Genomic DNA, 12,377 nt, shown 5'->3' with positions numbered 1-12,377 from the left:
TTATGTCTCAATAGTTTGAAGGATGAAATCCCTTCAAGCTGAAAAACTTGACGCCATTGAAAGATATGGCCTTGAGATTCAACAGGGTAGCAGTCTAAAAAAGCAGATACGAAAAAAGCAGTCCAAAAAAGTGGAACCGAAAAAGTAGGCCGAAAAAGCAGTCCGAAAAAGAAAAATAAAAAAAGCAGGCTGAAAAAGCAAGCGGGAAAAGCGCAACCGAAAAAATAGGCTGAAAAAGCAGTCCAAAAAAGCAGTTTGAAAAAGAAAATTGGAAAAACAAAGTAGAAGGGGCAGCATTGAAGAAAATTATTACAGCCATCTACAACCAGCATTTTTGAGAGCAGATTTGACGAGGGCCATTACAGTGGTATCAGAGCTTGCTTGCAAAGTGTTTGACAAAATGTCAAACAACTGAAGTATAAAATTTTTTGGTGTTTGAAGAAGTTATAACCTATTGGGGTTATTACAAAAGTACTCCTCCAGCTCATTGATCCAATCAATCAGCTCCTGTAGTTAAGATTCCCTAAAAATGTGGGAACTTCAAACTTAGGACTTTTTACATCTTGGAGATAGCCCTAAAAAGTATCTCTTCCTATAGTTTTAGAATTGTGTTTAGTTCAACATTTTCTTCTTCTTCTTCCTCATCCTTGTTTTCATCTCTTATGGCTAGATTTATTCCTCTGTGCATTTTTTCTTCCAATGCTTGCATTTTTCTTTGGAGGGCTCTAAAAATCTTAGGTGTAACACTTAAAACTCTTTCACCACACTCTCTTTGTGGAGGCATCTTTGCACTTCCACTAAAACAATGGTGTAAACTGCCTCACAGTTAGCGATCTATTTACACGCTCAGGCCAAATCATGGTCTTGGTGCAAACTACCTCATAGCCAATGATTTGTCCACACACTCAAGAACTCTAGCTCTGATACCACTTGATGAAGGGTTCTCCCCTTGATAACATAAACAAAATAAAAACAATAAATGCAAGAAAAAAATATGGACTTCTTATTTGTGATGAAAATGCAAAAATACAAAATTTACAAGTACAATATGTTAACCCACATGGGCACCTTCATTATAGTAATATGCAAGACTAAGCTGTGAACTACCACCTAGAGTTGTCTTAGACAATGTTCAAGCCTTTCTTAAAAATACAATTTTATGTCATCCAAGAAGGTTCTAGACAATGAAACTTAATACCTAGGGTTGACAGACCCTAAAAATACATATAGAGTCAGCCAAATACATCTCTGACAATTATTTAGATATTTTGGGTAGCCCAACTTTGAAAGGCCATAACTCACAAATCATTGCTCTAACTGGCTATTATAACCACTTTTCATAAATGCATGCTCTTGATCTACAGGCTCAAAACTATGCAAGTGCTCTTCTATTGAGTTTTCAGACCTCATCCAAGCACTCTAAGGCCTCCAATGGTGAGCCTAAAGATTTTTCTACAAATATTTCCACCAAAAATTTGTAATAACTTCTCTGATACTTAAACTAGGGCAATGAGATTTTTATGGTAGGCTTATAGCTCTAAAATGAACCTTCATGTAGAAAATGAGAACATTCTAAGCTTGTATGACAAACTTACTAAAAATAGAAAGTTCCCATAAATAGTAACCACCCTATCTACTAGTCCTTATTAAAATAGAAAAGACTGAAATGAAAATAATTTTGGGTAATGTAAGATTTCTCTTACACCCAACATGATCTTGCATCACTTTTATACAAAAGAGATTTCAAAATCATCTAGTTTAGTTCCACTCACCATTACGTTTCCCTATTGATAATGAATTGCAATACATGAGATTTATAGGAATCACTTCATGCATTGTACTAATCTTTGAATATTTTGTCTATTATTAGAAACCAAGATCACACCATCTACACATAAAAATTGGATACATCAATTTTGCATATATGGCTTAATTTTACAATTTGTCAATTAATGAGAAATAGAGAACATTTTAAAGTATATATCCTACAAATAGAAATAACAAGAGCCACTTGAACAAGAACCTTTCAAATAGAGAGGATAGCTTCAATCTTGAGATATATAATCTTGAAGGAAATGGGTTTCTAAATATTAGGAGCTGATCACTTGGGTTTTCTCCTAGGACAAATACCTTACAATCATGAAGTACATGTACTTTTTACCCATATTACTATTATTATACAAACTAGTAAGTATTTCTCACCCACATTACTATTACTTTACAATAATTACAAATAGCATTTTCAAATATCCAATGACTTAAGAAAGCTCACTTGAAGATGAAGCACACCCATTTTGCTTGATCCAGACTTTTTGGCCACCTCTAAGGCCTCTTAGGTATAACAACCTCAACAACTTGCATCCTTGCTTTAAGTAATTGAAGCCATGAAGATAACACTTTGTGTCTATGATTGCTGTAATTTTGAGTATTTATTCTGAATGTTTTAACATGTACAACATATCATTCTTCTAAGTCAAAATCTAACTCAAATGTTGTATGGAAAAGATTACAATTCCCTTCCTCTAGGTAGTAAACATCATGGAAACCTTCACAAGAGATAAGCATATGAGGGTTGTATTTTTGGCTAGTAAGTATTTGATAGAAGCTACTCTAAACCAATTTGTCAAAGTCCCTATAATGATCCCATTCATGCTACTTCTCCATTTTAGTCCTCCCAAATTCAAGTGAAATAGCTTTAGTGGGGCCAATAGAATCATTCTCAACCTTAGAAGTAATGGTATTTTGATTATTCTCTACAATTGAAATTTCAAAATTGTCACTAGAGATCATCTCCCTTTCATAACTTTCATAACCATTGCCTAAAATATCTTGAGTTCTACATAATTTAGACTTGCACATCTCTCAAAAGTGTATAGCTTTACTTAAAGAAGCCAAAATGGTAGCTTGGTTACTTATATTATCCAAAAGCAACATAAATTTCTCTAACCCATCTTCATTATAAATCACTTCCCTATGTCCGTCTTTAGATGATTGAAAATAAACCATCCGTGTTCTAGGTCTTCTAAACTATGTCAACTTATAAACTGCCAATACAAATTATGCTTGCAATATGATCATAACTTATACATTGCATGATACATGATTCTTGGACACACTTTTATAAAGTTGGCAATCCTTTTGAATGGGACTTTTGACTTGATAGATCATTTAACTTATTGGATCGATAATGGTTATTATATTTCATAGGTGAAATAGTTTTTTGTCTCCCATCTCAACTTCCAATTCTTGGATATCCAATTGGTAATAAAATCTATGATGATGTTTCTAGTGGTTCCTCAACTGAATTCCATATTTTGTATCCAATTTTTACTAGTTTCACAAGGGCTTGAAGAGCATTAATCAACCTTTCCTCAACACATAGTTCTTCATATTCCTCTTCCATCAAACTCAACAACCAAGCCTCTTCTACATGACTTTCCTCCTTTGTTGTAGGCACCCTCTCTTGCACGATCTATTATATTTAGTCTACCTTGTTCTTTATTGCCTGATTACCAAGTTTCATCCCTATTTAATTTTTTAGAATCATTTTTTGGATAATCACTTTCCACATCTAAAGTTTTTAAGCATGAATGATTGTTGGTATACTCACTCAACATGGTTTTAAGGATATTTTTGACACATTTTTTAATGTGCACATAACTGTGCTTAAGATATAAAGGTTCCAAAAAAAGCTATCAAATTTTACAATTCGAAGAGTGGCTCATTGTTATTTTTGCCTCATTAATTTGTAGTTTTAGTTTTATGGTAATTTGAGGTGTTTTGGTATGAAAATGATATTTTTTTAATTAGGCCCACTAGGTGACCTAACATGTAGAAGGGATCAAATGTAATAGATGCTTAAGTTTCCAAAACTAGATAATAAGTATGTTGAAAGAGGGAGACTATTGAAAATAGATTGATACAAGTATGATCAATATGTGTCGATCATTGTTTTGTAGCTGATGTCAAACCTTATTTTTTTTGGTAAGACAACTACTTATATGATTTAAGTACTATCATATGTTTGATTGATGAACAAGATTTGATCAAGAAGATGTAACAAAAGCACCTAGAAGAAAGGTTGAGTTATGATATACAAAGGAGTACAAGAATTAGTTAAGCAAGTGATAACATTGTGTATTAATAATCTACCTAAGCTTGCACAGGTTGGCTACACTAAGCAAGTTAAGAAGAATAAGTTAATACAAATTTGTTTGTAAAGTTTGACTGAGTGCATAGTAGGTGCCAAGAAAAGTAAGTGCAAGCTAAGCAAAAAATTAATTGTTGTTGAGTAAAAGTCTATTCTAGTGCAAGCCAATAAAAATAGTGGATGCCAAGTAAAGTTTAGTTGATTCCAAATACCAGTAAACTTTAGTTTGTGCCCAGTGATTTTATAGAGGATGTTAAGAAATACAGTGTGTGTTGAGCATCAAAAGCAAGTTAATGCCAAGTGGCTGCATTATTACAAAGATCATGAATTCAATGGATATGAGTTGACAAGTTTGTTTGCATGGATTATGTGAACCAAGTGGAAGATAAGATTGATGAGCTGGTGGCACAGAATTTATGATAAACCATTCTAAGGAAAATTCAAAGAGAATTGAAGGAGAAGTTTCTAGAAGAGATATGAAATATGGGGTAGATTAATTGAATCTTACTTAATCTATCCTCACTCTAAATTGGATGGTGGAGAATGAATGACAAATGATTTTAATTTCCTATTTAAAAGAATGGCTGGTTAGAAGCAAAGGTTTTCATGTGAGAGGACCTAAGGAAAACAAAAATTCAAAGGCATTACTTCATCGAGTGACCTAAGAGAAGAGTTTGCGTTAACATGTTAACCAAGAAGGCTTAAGGGTATGAATGCTTGAAGAATGAACAAGCTATCAGAGCTTAAATATGTAAAGCCAATCAGAATGGAGGACTAAAATAGAGATGTGTAATCTACAAATAGAGTTGTAAGTTGTTATCAAATCAAGCCTTACTGTTACTCTCTAATAATTGTATCAGTCTAGGGTAAATTCTTTGGATTAAGGTTGACCTAATAGTCATTTCTAAATCCTTTATTCAGGTGACATACCATGTGAATGGTCTAAAGTCCTCTATCAAGGCTCACTCCTAAAAGGGTGATTGAAATCCTTTAATAGGGTCACATTTAACAGTGTGTATTGCAACCTTTAACAGGGTTGGTCTTTCACAGGGCATCACTTTAGAAGAGTGAAAAAGAGTAGCATGTTACAAGTGGTTTTTCCCAAATTGGGCTTCTACATAAATCACAATGTCAAACGCATTTTTGAATCTATTATGTTTCATGTTTACATTTTTGCAAATTGATTTGACAATAACCTACAAAGTTTTAAGTGATTGCATAATCTTATGGATGCATGCATGATGATAAATTTTTCATGGTTTCACTAAGCTATGAAAATTTTTATTTATACATCTAGACTTTGGATAACAGATTCACCCCCCCTCTCATTTATTCTAAAGAATTCCAAAAATTGGTATTAGAGCCATCTACTTAAGAGGACTAGTTTAGAGGTACTAGAAGCACAAAGATCAAGATGTCAAAAAGATATGTACCCAAGATTAATAGAGATAAATTTCCTGTATGGAAAAGTTTGATGAAGCTAAACCTTGGAGGACTTGGAGATCATGCACAATCTACCATTACTACTGAGCATGTTGATCCTGGTTGAGCACTAACTGCCGAGGATATGAAAAAGAAGAAAGAACACAACCAAGCAATGTTGGAGATTGCCTCTGCCCTAAGCTATGTTGAATTTGATGATATCAAAAGTCTTGACACTAAAAAGAAAATGTGGGATGCCTTAACCATTATCTATGGAGGAGACACCAATGTTCTAAGAGCCAAAGCTAAAAGTCTCAGAGGCCAGTTTGATGATATGAAAATGCAAGAATGAGAAAATATTACTCAATATGTCTCAAGGATAAAAGAAGTTGTTTTTTCCATAAGAGGAGATACTAGCATAATAGATGATAATACTATACTAAGAATTTTTTTAAGAACATTGCTGCCCATATATGCTATTAGAGTTTCTACAATTCAAGAACTGAGATGTATACTAGGGAATAAGCTATCACTTGAAGATCTAGTTGGTAGGCTCATTGCTTTTGAGCTATCTAACTTTGATAATTACAAACCTGAAAATATTGAATCTTATTCCAAAGCTAAGCTATCATTTAAGGAACCTAATGAGAAGATGAAGAAGAAAAAGACTTTATCTAGTGACAGTGATACAGATGAAGAGGATGTAGATCAACTTGAAGCACTATTAGTAAGAAGTTTTCATAGAGGTAAAAGAAAGTTCAAAGGTAAATTACCTATCATTTGTTTTAATTACAATGAGGTTGGTCATATTGTTACTAGATGTCCAGAGAAGAAGAACTACAAAGGTGGTGACAAGTACAAAAGTGAAAGAAATGAAGACAACAAGGATTACAAAGACAAAGGGAAAAAGTCTTGCTACATTGCTAAAGAGGAAATAAAAGATGAATTTGATGAACATGATGATGAAGTGGTGTATGTAAGTATGAAGGATGAATCTGATGAAGATGAGGCAACTACACTTGTGACTTGTGTGAACAAGAATGACAAGTAGATAGTTGACAATGGCTATTCACATCACATGATTGGAGACAAAAGTAAGTTCATTACCTTAAATTGTTATGATGGAAATAGTGTAAGATTTGGTAATGATGCACCATGTTTGCTAAAAGAAAAAGGTTCTATCATACTCAAAAATAAGATTTTATGTGATAATGCATACTATTTTGAAGGACTTAACTATAATATGTTGAGTGTGTCACAATTGAATAATTTAGGATGTAAGGTTGAGTTTGAAAGCAAGATTGTTAAGCTATATGGAAATGATAGGAAACTAATTGGAAAGGTTGATAAAACTAGGAGTAATATATTCTATCTTGACATAGAGGATGCTACTTTTCTAGTTGTAGAACTTGATGATGTGTGGCTATGGTACAAAAGGTTATATCATGTTAATTTTGATAACTTGGTTAGTATCAGTAACATGAGAAAAGTTAGAGGTTTTCCTAAGTTAAAGAAGCCTGATAATATAATGTGCAAACAATGTCAAGTAGGAAAAATGACAAAGTCAAGTTTTAAGAGAAAAACTCACACCTCTAAAGAAATACTAGAGATTGTTCATACTGACTTGTGTGGACCAATTGAAGTGAAAAGCTACAAAGGAGATGAGTACATTATGTTGTTTATTGATGATTATTCTAGAATGATGATAGTTATGTTTATAAAATAGAAATTTGATGCTTTCCAAATTTTTAAGTGGTACTTAGCAAGAGTTGAGAAGGAAATGGGTAAAAGTCTAAAATGTTTGAGATTTTATAGAGGAGGAGAATTTAAATCAAATGAGTCTGAGATGTTTTGTAATGATAGAGGTATCAAAAGAAAAACATCTACTCCTAGAACCCCTCCACAAAATGGAATTGTTGAATGGAGGAATAGGTCTATAATGGACTATGCTAGGTCACTCATGATGGAAAAAAATGTTACTTTGAAATACTAGAGAGAAGCTGTAAGTACAACTATCTATACCTTGAATTGTCTATAAGTCAAGAAAGGTACTCATTCAACACATTTTAAACTATTGTATGAATACTCACCCAATGTAAAATATTTTAAGGTATTTGGAAGCAAACACTATATTTTAAAAGAATTTAGGAATGGTAAACTAGATGAAAAAAGTGAAGAAGGTATATTCCTAGGATATTCCACAAGAAGTAAAGCTTACAAGTGTTTAGATACTAACACTAATAAAGTTGTGGAAAGTGCGAATGTAAATTTTGATGAATATATAGAAGTTCATGAGGCTGAACCTATGATAGAACTAGAAGAATACAAATCATTTGTATACTTTTATGAAGGTATGTCTATTGAAGAAGATGTTGCAAGTCAACTACATACCAATAGCAAGTTTGAGTGACTACTGAGTCACATACTATGAATGTCAAGTTGCATTGAGGAACTAAGCTACCCTCAGACATCGAATTATAGAATGAATTTGAAGCACATTCTAATTTTGAGATTAGTGTACATGAGAGAGATGCTAAGCTACTTGATAGAGATGTACATAGTGACTCTAAAGTTGAAAGACCAAATGAAGAAACTAGAGTTGAACCAAGATTGTTCCAATATGTCAAGAGACATCATGCTACTACACATATTATTGGAGACAAAGATGCTAAACCAATGACAAGGAATAAATTAAGAAATGATACATGTTTATTGAGCATGAAAAAACCTAAAGTAATGAAAGATGCCTTAGAAGATGTGGACTAGAGTAAATCCCATGGAAGAAGAGATTGAACTAATTGAGAAAAAGAAAACATGGACTCTAGTTCCAAGACTAGAAGAAAAAAATGTGATTGGCACTAAGTGGGTATTTAGAAATAAGCTAGATAAAAAAGGTGAAGTCACAAGAAACAAGGAAAGATTATTCTACAAATGTTATGCACAAAAAGAAGGAATTAAATATGGAGAAACTTTTGCTACTGTTGCCAGATTGGAAGGAGTAAGAACTCTGGTTTCTTATTCTGCATACAAAGGTTTGAAAGTTTATCAAATGGATGTTAAATCTACATTTCTGAATGTCATATTAGAGGAAGAAGTTTACATAGAACAACCAAAAGGATTTGTTGGTGTTAATAATAACAACATGGTATGTAGACCACACAAAGTTCTATATGGTTTGAAGCAAACACCAAGAGCATGGTATGAGAGAGCTCATAATTATCTTATGAAGATTGGATTTGAGAGGACTGATGATAACAATAATCTATACATGAAGATAGAGAAAGTCAAAGGTATTTTGTTATCTAAAATTTTTGTTGATGATATCATATTTGGAGGTCAAGATGCTTTATGTAAGGCTTTTTCAAATGAAATGAAGCAAGAATTTGAGATGTCTATGTTTGCAGAGATCAAGTTCTTTGCGGGTTTATAGGTATATCAAATGAAGTATGGTATATACATCACTCAGTCAAAGTATGACAAGGAAATATTGAAAACTTTTGAATTGGAGGATTCCAAACTAGTAAGTACACCTATGGTGATAGGACATAAATTGTCAAAGAATAATGATTCAGCTGAGGTGAATAAACATTATATAGGTCTATGATTGGAAATTAAAATATGTAGTACATAGCAGACCTAATATTGCATTATATGTAGGGATAGTTTCAAGATTTTTTACTAATCCTAGGGAGAATCATTTGATGGTTGTAAAGAGAATAATGAGATATCTGAAAGGAATAGAGGAGTATGGTCTATACTATAATAAAAATGAGAAATTTTAATTAAGAGCCTATACTAATGTTGATTGGGCTGGAAACATTGATGATAGGAAAAGCACTAGTAGAGGAGAAAAGTTTCTAGGCAAGAGGCTGGTTACATGGACTAGCAAGAAACAGAAATGCACTTCACAATCTATTATTGAAGTTGAATATGTTGCTACTACTGTAAATTGCACAAACATTGTATTGATCAAACAACTACTCAAATGTATGAAGGAAGAGATAACTAAACTAGTGATACTTTATTATGATAATACAAGTGTTATAAATATATCAAAGAATCCTATGATGCACACAAAGACTAACCACATTTCAATCAAGTATCATTACTTGAGAAAATTAGTTCAAGATAAAGAGGTGAAGATGGAATATGTTAACACAAAAGAGAAAATTGTTGATATCTTCACAAAATCATTACCTAAGAATGCTCATGAATATCTAAGAGGTAAACTAGGAGTGATACCCCTATCAAAGGCTATCTAAGTAACACAAGGAGTGCCCTACATCAAACAAGTTGATTTTCATATGTTACAAATTGATGCAGTGGATCTTACTTTAGGAGCTACCTAAAGTAATCAAAGAGCTAGAACTATGAATTAGTCACAAGCAAGGTAAGATAGGGAGAAAATGAAAAAGTTTATATCTGCATATTAAGATGTCAAGTCTTTGGTGTTGTTGTCAAAGAGGGAGAAACATAAGAGTTAAACTGATCCTAGAAGAAGAGATATATAGTTAAGAGGGAGATAGAAAATAAAGGAAAAGAAAACAAAGAGGCATAAATCCTAACACACCTTATGAGGGAGAAATAAGAAGTAATTAAGAGGGAGTCATAAGGATGACACAATAGATTTTTTGAACCTATTTAGAAGATGGAAGATGTTGATAGAGGAAGAGATTTCAATACAAGGAATTATTTTCTTTTTGGTATTTTTTGGTCTTACCATTTTTACCTAATTAGTTTGGTTAATCTATTTGGTTTTCCATCAATGCCACCGAGGGAGATTTTTGAACCAAGGAGACTATTGAAAAAATATTGATACAAGTATGATCAATATGTTTCAATCATTGTTTTGTCACTGATGTCAAATCCACTTTTTTCTAGTAAGACAACTACTTATATGATTTTAGAACTATCACTTGTTTGATTGATGAAGAAGATTTGATCAAAAAGATGTAACAAAAGCACCTAGAGGAAAGGTTGAGTTATGATATACAGATGAGTACAAGAATCAACTAAGATAGTGATAACATGGTATATTGATAATCTACTTAAGGTTGAAAAGGTTGGCTACAATAAGCAAGTTCAAAATAACAAGTTAAACAAAGTTTGTTTGCAAAGCTTGACTGAGTGGATAGTAGGTGTCGAGAAAAGTTAGTGCAAGATGAGAAGAAAATTAGTTGGAGCCAAGTAAAATTCTATTCTAGTGTAAGCTGAGAAAAATAGTGGATGCCAAGTAAATTTTAATTGATACTGAGCACTAGAAAACTTTAGTTCATGTGGAGTGATTTTATAGAGGATGCCAAGAAATGTAGTGTATGCTGAGCATCAAAAGTGAGTTAATGTCAAGTGGCTTCATTATTAGAAATATCATGAATTTGATGAATTTGAGATGACAGGTTTGTATTATTGGATTATGTGAACTAGGTGGAAGATAAGATTGATGAGTTGGTGGCATAGAACCATTTTGAGGCAAATTCAAAGAGGATCGAAGGAGAAGTTTCTAGAAGAGATATGAAATATGGGGTAGATTCATTGAATCTTACTTAATCTATCCTAACCCTAAATTGGACAATGGAGAATAAATAGAAAAAGATCTTAATTTCCTATTTAAAGGAATGGTTGGTTAGAAGAAAAGGTTTTCATGTGCGAGAACCTAAGGAAGACAAGAAGTCAAGGGCATTGCTTCATCAAGTGACCTAAGAGAAGAGTCTACATTGGCATGTTAAGCAAGAAGGCTTAAGGGTATGAATTCTTAAAGGGTGAACAAGCTATTAGAGCTGAAATGTGTGAAAGCCAATCAAAATGGAGGACTGAAATAGAGATGTGTAATCTACAAATAGAGTTGTAAGTTTTTATTAGATCAAGCCTTACTGTTACTCTCTAATAATTGTATCAATCTAAGGTAAATTCTTTGGATTAAGGTTGACCTAACAATCATTTGTAAATATTTTAACCAGGTGAAATTCCAAGCGAATGATCTAAAGTCCTCTAACAAGGCTCACTCCTAATAGGGTTATTGAAATCCTTTAATAGGGTCACATTTAATAGTATGTACTATATCCTTTAATAGGGTTGGTCTTTCATAGGGCATCGCTTCAAAAGAGTGAAAAAGAGTAGCATGTTACTAGTGGTTTTTCCCCAATTGGGTTTCCACATAAATCATTGTGTCAAATGTGTTGTTGAATCTATTATGTTTCATGTTTACATTTTTGCAAATTGATTTGATAGTAACCTACGAAGTTTTAAGTGATTGCATAATCCTATGGATGCATGCATGATGATAAATGTTTCATGGGTTCACTAAGCTATGAAAAGTTTTATTTATACATCTGGACCTTGGATAACTAATTCACCCCTCTCCCCCAATTATTCTAAATAATTCCAACAAAGTATCCATTTGATAAATTTTTGTCCTCTATAAAGGTTTATAACTTTTGATGTCAAATTTGCTATCAATGGTGAAGATTCAGAACTTTATGTCAGGTATCAAGCTATTGGACATTACTCATTCAATAAAGTTTCAATTGTCAAAGAAAAATAATATATTTTGGCACCACAATATTGTTGCACCATTTTGTACTTAAAAATGAAAGAGCTAAATAAAGGTGTGATATGCTTTATAATAGGGATAGAATTGATTGAAGCCAAGTCAAAAACACACTAAGAGAAATATTGGTTCTTGAAAATTGTAAGTATTTGTCTTTCACTCTCTTTGAATTTTGCTATTTTGCAAGAAAGATTGTTTGAATCTAGATAGTACTGCAATATCCATTATAAGTGTAAAATTCATCTCATTAAATCATTT

Source organism: Cupressus sempervirens, chromosome 5 (assembly GCF_028749045.1).
Source record: "Cupressus sempervirens isolate cs-2001-9-10 chromosome 5, ASM2874904v1, whole genome shotgun sequence".
NCBI classification, from domain to species: Eukaryota; Viridiplantae; Streptophyta; class Pinopsida; order Cupressales; family Cupressaceae; genus Cupressus; species Cupressus sempervirens.
Note: the sequence above shows the minus strand (reverse complement) of the source record.